The following is a 12,866-nucleotide window of genomic DNA, read 5'->3' on the forward strand; positions in this document are numbered from 1 at the left end:
TTCCTGAGGCGCATTTATGCTATCAAAATTGCAAACTTAGGAGAAATCATGGATCACATCTTTAGTTGTCTCGAATGCATATTTTTATCTTCCAGGGTTTTTATTTCCAGAGAAATATTTCTAAAGAACTGTTCTAAAGAAATGTCTTCTAAAGAAGTTCAGGCTTTACCTCTTCTCATTGACATTCATTATTTTTAAAGGGAGTGAGGAATAGAATTTGGAACTTGAAATACTGGTTGTATCTTTTGCCTTCAAAGATTTATACTCATTGTGACACCCTAGTACCGAAATGACTGAAATCTGTTCATGCAAAGAAGGTGATTGGTCTATCAGAGGAAGAGTTGTGTTTCAAACAGAATAACTTAAGCTTCTTTGACTTTTCTTGATGACATACAAATTCTACCAAAAGGAAAGCAACCAGATTATAAAGTACAATTCATTAATGCCCATGTAATTTGTTAACCTCTTGAAAGGAAGAGTGACCATTGAATCATTGTCATGATTTCGATCACTCTAGCTGTTGCTGCCCTTTCATCCATCGTTACATGGAATAGGATACTTAGATTTTAACTTTGCTCTGGGATTTGATAGCTTTTAATAACTAGAGAACAATGCATTTAAAATGATTTTATTCCTGTAGGAGTAGTCCTTTGCTTTTTGTCTCGGAGAAGCCGTTGTCTTTTACTTAAAACTTACTCAACAACAATTAAAACAAAACAACCAAAAAAAAAAAAAAAAAACGAGTATCACATTCAGTGGTAATATTCACTCAGGGATTTGTTATGATATTGAATTTTAGGATATGTGTATGCATATTTTTAGTGCTGTAAAAGGTATTAGCAGTCTTCCAGTGAGACTTTCCCATAAGAAATGAAGATGCAAAGCTGTTTAGAGGATTATTGGGCGTCAGTGGGATCGCAACCAGAACTGAATTTACTGACTTGTGGTCCTCTGTTCTCTTTATTTTTTGCAAACAAGAACAAAATGATAAGAAAAAAAAAATCTCATCATCAATGCAGTTCCTTCTTATTCAGAGAAAAGTACACTACGTCAGACTAGTTGAGGGTATGGTTCAATTGAGTATAAAACGATAGTGTTTTAGTGGAAATTACTTATAAAATACATGAGATTAGAGTTGGCCTTTATACAAGCAGTGGGTTTTTTTTTCTTTTTTAGTATCTTTTAGCTTTATGAATAATTCATCTGATTAGAAACTGAAGTTACTTCTGTACTGTACTCCAAATTAAAGTGCATATTTAGTGCCCCTGTTGTTTGGACTATAATTTATTCAAGGCGTGCTTGTTATATAATGAGTCTGATTTTTCTGTGTGACTTGCGGAATCAATCCTATTTCTTTATAATCACATCTTGCATATTATATTGTGTATTTTTGAATAATTCCCACGTTTAAAAAATGCCACTCATGGTCTTCCTCATGCTAAGAGGTCACCCATGGGCTCCGGAAAAGGGGAAATGCTAAGCCTTTTTTAAAAACTAGAATGGCATTTCCATTTTAACACTGAATCCTGCTGTCACATAGGCATGGTATACACACGCACTGCCGCTGAATTCTATGAACCAGTTTCATGTGCATCAGTGATTAGATTGTTCGTTTGTACCTCTGTTGACATTTCTTCTTTTAGCTGAACGGATTTCAGTCTACCTGGAGACTGCTTCTCTCAGTAAGAGCCTTTAGCCCATAAAACTCCCTCCCCCACAAAGATAATATGTCCCCAAAACTCCTTGCCAAACAAATTTGCCCTAGAAAAAGATCCTTTACAGATACTCATCCTTAACAAAGGCATCGAGCCAGGACCAGTTGACCTGATCCAGACACCACTCTTTCCATAACCACTGATGCCTCTGTGAAGGCACCATCACTGCCAGACTGCCATGCATCGATCATGCTGAAGCTACCACCTCTCGCCTGTCCCCACGCAGCCTGCCGGAGTCCTGTTCATCCTTCTCTGCTCAGATCAAAAGTCGGCTGCCATTTCACTACATCTTCAGTGATCCCCTCTCTCCCTTCGGTTGTAATTGTCAAAAGCTTTGGTTTAGCCCATCTTGTTATATATTGTTCTACTTTACTGTTAGTTATTGAAGCCCTTTCCTCCTAACTTTAAACTCCTAGAGATTAGGGATCTTGTTATCTTCATTTCAGTATTCATCTTAAATGGCAGACAAGGAATCATTGGGTTAACTTTCATTGAGAGTGGGCCGTTCGGGGAGAAATGGAAATCAGCCTTCGTCCTGAGATGTAATGGGTGCTTCTTAGGATGTCCCCAAAGAATTTCGGGCAGCAGTGGCCACACTCTCGATGTGACGAGGGAACTTACACTCTGTGGCCTTCTGTTTCCCTATGTGTAAAGGTGCGCAACTAAAGAAAGAATAGGAAAAAATAAGTACATGAAAGTATTTATATCATTGTAGGTGATATTTAAATGAGACATATCACAAACATTCTAAACTCTGAACTCTGGACTTGGAAACAGTAGTAGCGAGAGTATTAGTTGACTGCTTACTCTGTACATGCTGAGTTACTCTGTAAGTTGACCACCTACTCTGTAGTTACTACTCATTCAGAGTACAGCACTAAGTAGACAGATAGATGGATTCACACATACGTACAAAATAAGTTCATGTGATGTTATTAACTAGTAGTGTTGGATCTGAGGAAGAGGGTGAAATCCCCACCTTTGTCTTTTGTTTCTTTATATCGAGTCATCCAAGGAATATAAAAAAGAATGTGTATATATATGTATAACTGAGTCATTTTGCTGTACAGCAGAAATGAACACAACATTGTAAATCAACTATACTTCAATTTAAAAAAGAGTTAAAAAAAAAGTCATCCTATCCACCTTCTCATTGAAGCAGGTTATAGTTGGTGGTTAAGATGCTGAAACCCACAAGTTGCTTTATGCTCATTCTTAGTGGTCCCCAATTTTGAGGAGACTTCATGCATACGTGAATGAACACTAGCTCAGCACTAGACTGTTGTTGTTTGCCTTATGCTTCACTGTTGAGGAGCTGGTTGGAATTTGTTCATTCCTCCTGCACGTTTTCAAACCACCGTTGTTTGAGAGGTCGTGTAGTACAGTAGAGCACAGACTCCGGGTGGTCTGTGGCATCCCAGCCATGGCTACACGTTTTGCTCATTAGACCAATGACTAGACTGCAAACATCAAAACACTTTTGTTTGCTGCCTCTCTATTTGCTCAGCTCTTACTAAGATGCATGATATGCTGTGCGCCTCCCCTATGTGTTCTGTGATTCCTATTACTCATCCCTAGTCAACCCAGGTAATAAATAAAAAGAGGGTCTTGCATTCCTTTTATTCATCATCTGGTTTGATTGGAAAAAGTCAACTCTAATCATGTATTGCCATCAGTGACATGGGAAATAAAAAGAAAGGAAGCAAGTTGGAAAAATTTAGGAAAGGTAACCTTATCTATAAAGTCTAAAAAGACTAAAATTAACCTAGTGGTCTTTTACCTGGGCAATTGATTAATCAATTAATTGATTAATTACCAGTTAATTAATCCATCTCCTGCCTGCCTGTTGTCCAAGTTTTCTTGCTTCCTCTCTTATTCTTTCCTCTCCTGTCTCCTGCGTTGTGTAATATTTCAAATATACGGAAAAGGGCCTGGGGCAGGAATCAGCGTGGCTTGTTGGAGCAATCACCAGACCGCCTACGTGACTGTGACTGCCCAGTGAGCTCCAAGAGGAAAGGAGGAAGAGGTTGCAGGGCCGAGGGCTTTTGTTAAGGATTTTGTTCTACGTGGTGTGATGGGAAGCCTTTGAGCATGATTTAATTTATGTTTTTAAAAGGCCACTCTAGGTGTCACAGAGAGTGGGAGTGATAGGCGAGTTGGAGGCCCCAGCTGTAATTCAACCCAGGTGATGGCGGGTGCGGTGGGGGTGATGAGAAATGGCCATATTGGGGATATATTTTGAAAGTAGAGCTGACAGAACTTTCAAATAGATTCCTTTTGGAAAAAGACAGGCGTCAAGCTCAACTCCTAGTCTTGTAGTCAGAGCATTTGGGTGAAGGGTGAAACTGTTCACCATGGCGTTTGTTGAGGGATTAGGGGCAGAAGTGAATCAAGAGTTGGCTTTGGGACCTGTTCAGTTTGAGTTGCCTATTCGATGTCCAAATGGAGGTGGCAAGTAGGCAATTGGATATAGGAGTCTAGAGCTCGAGGGGACAGTCAAGGTTTATATATATACTTTCTCAACAATCATCTTTGTGTAGGTGGTTTTTAAAACCTTGGGGCTGGTTGAAATCACCTAGGGTGAGAATGGAAAGAAGTGAAGATTCCGGGCTGAAGCTTGAGGCATCTGACAGAATTGGAGAAGGAGTGGCCAGTGGGATAGAGCGAACCAGAGGAATGTTCCATGAAATTAAATTCATTTGGAGTGTGTTAGGTTCTGATTGTTGATTCCGTTGACTGTCCTTAGTATTAGACTGTTTGATGTATGATGATTTGGGATTGTGGAATTTTTGTTTTCATCTCTCATTCTGCCCTTGCACAAAACCACCCTGAGCCCAGCCCCAGCCCCATTCCCTGGCGTCAAATGGCAACTTAGGTGCTGTGCCCTGCGTCTTCTGACCTTCAAGCCCCTTAACCCAACAGAAGCTGAACTTCCAGTTATCCCTGCCTGATTCCTATCCAGGTGGCAATTTACATTAAGTTCATTTCTGGTCCACAGAGACGTTTATTTTGTTTTTGAGTGTGGCTAGGTTTTGTCTCTCTCTTTTTAAAAACTCTTTATACTTCATCATTGCTGCCTGTTTGGAGCAAGGTGGTCCATCAAAAACATGACCCGACTATGCCATGCCATGCTATCCAGAAGTCTCCTTCATACCTTGCATTTCTATTTGTTCTTGGTTTTTATATCCCTCTTTTTTTTTAAATGAGATTTTTTAAGATGAAAAATTCACGTTTAATAGATCTTTCATCATTCCTGTTTAGGTGTATGTTTCTCTGTCTTTGTCTCAATTATTTACATCTGTTGTTTTAATTCATTTTAATGACTCTGGAAGTCAAATGTCTAAGTTACTTTTTTAAAAATAGGGCTTTTAGTATATTATCCTAAAACATTAGTATTGCTGGGGGCTTTTAGGCAAAAAGATGCAATTCCAACGGGTCTGCTTAATGCATCTACTTATCAGGACGGGATAAGGATATTGTTTTAGCCTAACTCAATTTATTGTAGCTAACACATGCAGACTGAGAATTGGTTAAGTTGGGAGTAAATAGTGTGTACACAGGCTACTTGCCTTGACATTCTCTTGGTTAATGTAGTGAAAATCCTTTAATACGTGCCTGTGTATTCATGGGGTAAATCAAACATGCAAAATCTTTATCTCTGTAAAGCTTAGAGATACCCTGACCCTTCATAAGTATACCTAAGAGCTGGACTAAGTGCCATAGTGTCATTTGGAAAAGCAGGGGTAAGAATAATGTCCCTGGGCAGAGCACTCATGCACCTAAGATGTTTTCAGATAAATCACAGTGTGGAGCATACATGAGATGGCCATAATATTACAGTGTGTGACCATTCATCCCATGCACTTTGATATAATTAAGGAGAATGGTGAAGTAGAAGTGTAATCATTTCTCTAAGAGGGAATGTCAATCCATTAATGAGTAGAAGGCTTATTATTGTCAGTTGAAGCAGCAGATTTTTGCCCAGCAATTTGGATTGCTGAGTTGGTGTGTTCACAGAAGTAGATGTTCATTTCAGGCTGTGATAGAAGGGAGGGGAACACTTTTGAAGAGGATTTTTTGTTTTATTTTTTTTGTTTGGTTGGTTCTTTTAAACCAATGACAACATTTTGAAATGACTGCAATTCTGGGCATTATAATAAAAATTTAAAAAGCATAAAATATAATTTCTAAATATAAATAAGTAATTGACATTTAAAAGAGTATCACTCAAGTATTTATGCATTTGCATAAAACCAAATAATCTTGAAATAGCCCTTTACTACTATTATATTGATGCATTAAAATCATAGCCCATTTTTTTTATTATATGTCATAGATTACTTACCCTTGTTTTTCTTGTGACTATCTGCAGTAGATCAGAGTAAGTACTAAGAAATACTGTCTGGTTAGGTTGTTGGAAGAATACTTTCATGCTACTAGAGCAGCTTTCTAGGGTTTATACAATAATTCTTCAAAAAGTTGGAAACTGGTCTACTGAAACAATAAAAAGATGGAGGCCATGTTTTTCCCCAGGTTATACGGTGATGTTTACCAACTAACAACCCATTAATTGAATTTATATTAGAATTTGTTCATTGCTTTTACTACTTAAATTTCATTGGCAACTTAGGGACTTCATATAATTACTTTGAGCAACTTCATTGGCTCTGTGAAAGACATAGTAACATTGATGACATTTTTATGGAATCCGACATATATTAAATGCTTAATACACATCATGTTGCTCATGTTCAGAAAAACGTAGACAGCCTTTAGAAATAACGCATGTAATATTGTGGGTTTTGGTGTTGCTTTTGTTAAATTTTTAGTTTGTTTTCCGTAGAAAGTCCAACTTTGTTCTTTGCAAAGTTCTTTCCAGTAGCTAGTGAGCCAGTATTTCTTTTGGGGGGATATGGCAGTAATGATTGGGAATTCAGCTTTTAAATTATGAGTTATGTACTATGGCAGATTTTCAAGAGCTGTTTTATATATCAGTACATTGTCATTTCTTCATATATGACAAGGATGTTTTTCTCTAAAATCGAGTAAAGGAATAAATATTTCTTAAGTTGTTTTAAGTGTTGAGGATGAAAATCTCATCCTTTCTGTTTTGTAACTTTACTATCAGCAAATAATTTGGGATTTAATAGTTTAATAGTTCAATGGACTTTAATTTCCGTTCATGTGATATCATGTCATACTGTAGGACTGAGTTGCTTAATGAACATTATGTTCTATGTACCTCTTTCTTTTATTCAAATTTTATAAAATGTACAACATCCTTTTGTTCCTTGGTATACCCATGTCTTAGCAAGTTGGGCATTCTGGGGAGACATTCCCTCTTTCTGGTCTCTGTGGAACATTTTTAAGCCACATTGTTGAAATTGATTTAAACACAAGATTAGTTTAGTTTTGTTTTTTCCTTTCTAGTGGTGTACTTGAAAACTCCAGTCAGCAAGAATTTCTCTTTTCAGCAAAGTTTATTAGGAGAACTCTATTTTCTTTAAAAATTAACAAAAACCTGTCACAAAACTTAGGAATTAGGATCCTTCTTGGTTGACATAAGTAGCCTGAAACACGAAGCTAACTAAATTGCATCAGATTTCAGAGACTAATAATCATACATTTGGGAAAAAGAGCTTCCACACAACCTGTGTTCTGTCAGAGTAATTTAATTAGAGGTCGTGATATTTCAATGTAATTTGTTAATGGGCACATTCTGCAGAAAAAAAAAAAAGAGTAATTCTGCCTGAACACTGATCATTTTATATATTTTTAGCTGGATTCTGTCAAAAGAAAGGGTTTTCATTGAATTTCATGAAACAGAGATGCCTGGAGGAAGAATATCAATGAAGTGAAGAACAGAAGAACAGCTTAAATTTTTTGAGTTACTAGAATTGCATATAAGGGAGAATGTAATAATCTTACTGCTTTTCCAAAGGTTTAATATATGAAATTGTATGCATAGCATTATTGGACAGTTGAAAATCTAAATTTCATATTTTGAATGTCATAATCATTATCATCCCTACTGCTTGTTTTGATTTTTTTCAATTTCACGAAGAATATCATAGCTCTTTATTCCTTTCTTTTATTTGTGGCAACTTGTATATAGATGTTAATTAAATACTACATGACTTGCCCTGGAAAGAAAATGAAATAACAGCTTCTCTAGATTTTATAACATTTTAGAGAACATTATAATAAAACCTCTTGCTTTTGGTGGGGAAATACCAAGGCTTTTAGTAATAAGAAATATTTTAGTTGTATTAATTTGATCTACAATAAGTTTGATTCTGATTTATTTCTTTTCATAGACACTTCGTCCTAATTCTGCTGCAGTGAGAGGGATTTCGGTCACTCAAGTTGAGACCTTATCATGATAGGCTAGGATGTGCTGCAGTAACAATTACCCCCATTCTTCTGTGCTTAACATTAAAAATGTCAATTTCCCCTTCCTGCAAAGAAGTCCTCGGTGGAAGAAGGAGACCCTCCAGGGCAGTTCTCTATGGCTGGGCTCACTCACCCCTGGGGGTTAGATCCTGTTATTATCTGCGTTTAACATGTCCTTTCTTTTTTTTTTTTTTTTTTTAACATTTTTATTTGTTTGTTTGTTTGTTTGTTTATTTTTGACTGTGTTGAGTCTTTGTTTCTGTGCGAGGGCTTTCTCTAGTTGTGGCAAGCAGGGGCCACTCTTCATTGCAGTGCGCGGGCCTCTCACTATTGTGGCCTCTCTTATTGCGGAGCACAGGCTCCAGACGCGCAGGCTCAGTAGTTGTGGCTCACGGGCCTAGTTGCTCTGCGGCATGTGGGATCTTCCCAGACCAGGGCTCGAACCCGTGTCCCCTGCATTAGCAGGCAGATTCTCAACCACTGCGCCACCAGGGAAGCCCTGACGTGTCCTTTCTTAATTGCCACTGCAGGGAAAGAGGGCATCAACTTTTTTTTTTTTTTAATTTCTGCTGTTCAGCAAAGTGACTCAGGTGTCTATATCTATCTATATCTATATCTATATCTATATATATATGTATATTCTTTTTTATATTCTTTTCCATTATGGTTTATCCCAGAACATTCAATATAGTTCCCTGTGCTATACAGTAGGACCTTTTTGTCCATCCATTCTCTATGCATCTACTAACCCCAGACTCCCAGCCCATCCCTTCCCAACACCCCCCGCCCTGCTGCCCCTGGCAATCACAAGTCTATTCTCTATGTCTGCGAGTTTTGTAAAGAAGTTCATTTGTGTCATATTTTAGATTCCACATGTAAGTGATATCGTAAGGTATTTGTCTTTCTCTTTTTGACTTACTTCACTTAGTTTGATAATCTCTAGTTGCATCCATGCTGCTGCAAATGGCATTATTTCATTCTTTTTTATGGCTGAGTAGTATTCCATTGCATATATGTACCACATCTTCTTTATCCATTACTCTCTCGATGGACATTTAGGTTGTTTCCGTGTCTTGGTTATTGTGAATAGTGCTGCTGTGAACATAGGGGTACATGTATCTTTCTGAATTATAGTTTTGTCTGGCTGTAGAGGGTATCAACTTTTAAATGCTGCTGCTGGGAAGCGATATGTGTGACTTCAATCCCCAGATTTTATTGGCCAAAGTAAGCCACATGGTCATGCTGAAGGCCAAGGAGATGAGAAGTGTCATCTTTCTGAATGTTTAGAAAGAGGAGAAAAACTGAAATTATTGGTCATCATTCGCAATGCCAACTGAAGTGTTAATATTTCACCAGTATGGCAAAACAGATCAGTGTTTCCCAACCAGATTGCCAAGAATGGGATATAAGTGTGCTGTAGATACTCATGGTTGAACTTTTTTATAGTGTTAAAAATGTGAAGGCATTTTTATTATAAAACAGGTCAGTAAATTAACTCACAATAGTGAAAATTACATTTGAATGCTCTTTCATGGCTTTCTGTAAAAACTTCCTGAAAGTTTTTATTATTTTTATTATTTTTCTCTTTTGCTAAGACTTGCATAGACCCAAGTCTCCACATAGCATCTCCCCAGATCTTTTCATTGACCAAGTACTCGCCGCACATGGAGTGAGCACCAAAGTGTCCCCTTTCCCACTGAAGTCCCCCAGTCACCTGATCATTGTTTTTATATCAGTGTGTTTATCCTAAGTGAAAATTTTATGCAAATGTTACTTTTATTATTCTTTCAATTTAATTTGCTTGCATCTTTTGCTCATACTTTTCTCCATTTAATTCTAAAAGAGAAGGTATATATAAATTTTATCTTTTTATGTTTTTGTCAGGTACCAGAGAATTATTAACTTCGTTAGATTTCTCAGTTGTTTATTTCTTCTTCCCTCCTTCTTTTTCTTTTTTCCACTTCTTTTGCTTTTTTTCCTTTATTCCTGTTGGATTTTAAAGTTAACAGTCAAAATCTTTTCTCGATGGAAACCAATAGTTAATTTTTGTGTGTTTTTTAAAATTAAAACGTCTCTATTATGTTAAATTTATATAGGTTTTTGGAAACAAATTCCTTAGAATTAAATTGATTGGTTTTTCTGGACATAAAATTTACTAAATTACTAAACAGGACTGTAAGTTGCAGAAATGGATTGTTTTCAAAATATTTTTTGATTATCCAGAATTGTAAATAATGATTATATTTTGTACATTTTTAAGACTTTCAATTCTTAAATTAAATGAAAATTAATATTCAGTATTCCAATTTAGATTACAGTATGTTTAATTTTCCAAGCTTTTCATATACCTTATTTTTAAATGTTTTAACAATGCAGAAGACCTGAAATATATTTATTTTATAGTTGTAATATTTATAATATTCATTAGTATATTATAGGACAATATTACTTATAGTTTACTATTTATATATTATATGTATATTATATATCATTTACAGATAGATTTTCTGAAGCTATACATGCCTGCAGTCTCTTTTGTCTTTAGATTTCATTTTAAAGTATGTTTACTTTCCCAACCCAGTGGAAAATGGAAAGACTTCAGTTACAAAAACCCCTTCAAATGTTTTCCCTCAAATTGGAATTCATGCGTCCTTATAATTATTCTCACACTTGGTCTAAAGGTTTTATTTGATGCAAAAGTGAGCCAGTGAAGCTACATGCAGGACTAATTTTGTGGTCACTGTACCCCAAAACAACCAATTTAGGCAGAAGAAATTTTGGATTCTCTTAAGCAGAAAGTAAGGAAATTCCTTTATGAGATTGAGTATAGCACTACATGATCAAGCTCTAAAAGCCATTTATGGGATTTTACACTTAATGCCTTAGGCCAAAAGCCTCACACAAAGGTAGAATTTCTTATTTTACCAGCCTATATATGTATCGTCAATGCTATACTGGAAACCAAGAAAGTAGAAGAAATAGAAAAGGAGCCACTTTTGAATAATACACTCAGGAGAGGTACTGTTGACATGTCACACATCATAGTGACAGCACGAATCAAAAAGATTATTAGATCAAAAGAGTGATCATTGCATGTTGATGACTTTAAGGAATTAATAAATATGTTGGTTAATAGCAGTCGTTAGAATCCTTGAAGAGCATTATTCATTTTGAAAAAAAAGGAAGACAAACTTTTGTATATCATATATTCAAAGACCCAAATGAACACTTTCAAGCAAGATTTTAAGCAAATATTACATGAGGCTGTTGCTCTGGCCCTAATGGCATGAAGGTAGAATGGCTATAAACGGTATGAAGATATAAACATCAGGAGTTTAATCTGAGAGCCCCATGATTCTATGTTAGTTTTTACTCACCTAGAAACTCTTGTATATAAAGGTTTGCTCATAAATCTTAAAACCACATAAATTGATATTATGAAAATAAATGGCAACAGCTTTATGCAAAGATCAGGGATTAGAAAACCATATTTGCTGATATATACCAAAGTGCACAAGCTGTCCAAAGGACACTTTTTTTTGCAAGAGTTTATTAGCTAATAGAAAAATGGATTGTGAGTGTGTTTGAATGTTGTTCACTGCAGATTTGTTGAAGGAGAGTTATTCGCTTGAAAAAAATAGCCTACTTAACTGACATTTTGGAGCATCTGAATGAACTTAATTGAAAATCGCAAAGGCCGTGTAAATATTACACATACTCACCGAGCTTATGGATTTGAAGCAAAGTTCAACTTTGGAAAAAGGATAAAAATGATTCATTTGTGGTATTTAGTTGGTGGTACATTTTAAATCCTAAGGAAAAATTATTGACTGTTAGAGCAATACCTATATATGCTTGAAGTCAAGTTTTATCATTATTTTAAAATACTTAAGATGAAAAAATATGAAAACTTTTACATTTCCACAAGGAATTTCAACATTGTATTTGTCAATTAAGGAAAAGAAGGACCAGGAAATTTAATCAGTGTATCCCTCATGGTTCATGACAAGAAAGAACTTTCTGTCAATTGGAGAAAAAGTGATGAACTCTGTGATACCCATTTGCTACCACCGACTTTTGTGAATAAAGTTTGCCTTGGTGGTAATTATCAAGCATTTGATGTCTCTGTCATAAAACTTGTTATTAAAAAGGCATTTCATGCAAATAAGCTCAAATTTCTTATTAAAGATTTAAAAAAATTTTTTTGTATGGAAGTTTTATGTGTATTTAATAGTCAGTATGTTTCCCAAAATTCTATATTTCATTTTTCTTATCATAATTATATGCTATAAAGAAAATGTAATGACTTTTTCCACCAAGGTCCATATGGAAATTTCCAAACTGTCTCTAGTGTATCCTACTGTGCATGTGTGAAAAGGATTGGTGGACCCTAAATGGTTCTAGGAAAAATTGTTCCTCAAATTGAAACTCAGAAAGGGCCTAGAGTAAGCAAAGAATATCTAAGCAGATTTATGAGCAAACCTGCACTTGGTAACCTTTCTCCATTGGAATCTGTAAGTAAAAACACCATGAAATCCTTAATGTTGAGACAGTTCTTCTCTACCTTCCTCCCTATCACTTCTTCACTAATAGATAGCTAGCTCCTTAATAAATATTGCCCTTTCCCCATAGAAGGAGAACATCTGTTAACACTGTGAAACTATTTCTGTTTTCCCAATATGCCTTCAGAAATAACAATTAATGTGGGGAAAAAATACAATAAAAAAGTCAAAGGGATATTTAGGCACAAAACTCTTT

At 35.8% G+C, this 12,866-nt stretch overlaps 1 protein-coding gene across 1 annotated transcript in view; it reads left to right on the forward strand.

Moving 5' to 3' along the window:
* Positions 1-12,866, forward strand: part of CDH2 (cadherin 2) — a 213,711-nt gene that overhangs the window by 134,917 nt on the left and 65,928 nt on the right. The window lies entirely within an intron of this gene.

Source organism: Balaenoptera acutorostrata, chromosome 13 (genome assembly GCF_949987535.1).
Source record: "Balaenoptera acutorostrata chromosome 13, mBalAcu1.1, whole genome shotgun sequence".
Lineage (NCBI taxonomy): Eukaryota > Metazoa > Chordata > Mammalia > Artiodactyla > Balaenopteridae > Balaenoptera > Balaenoptera acutorostrata.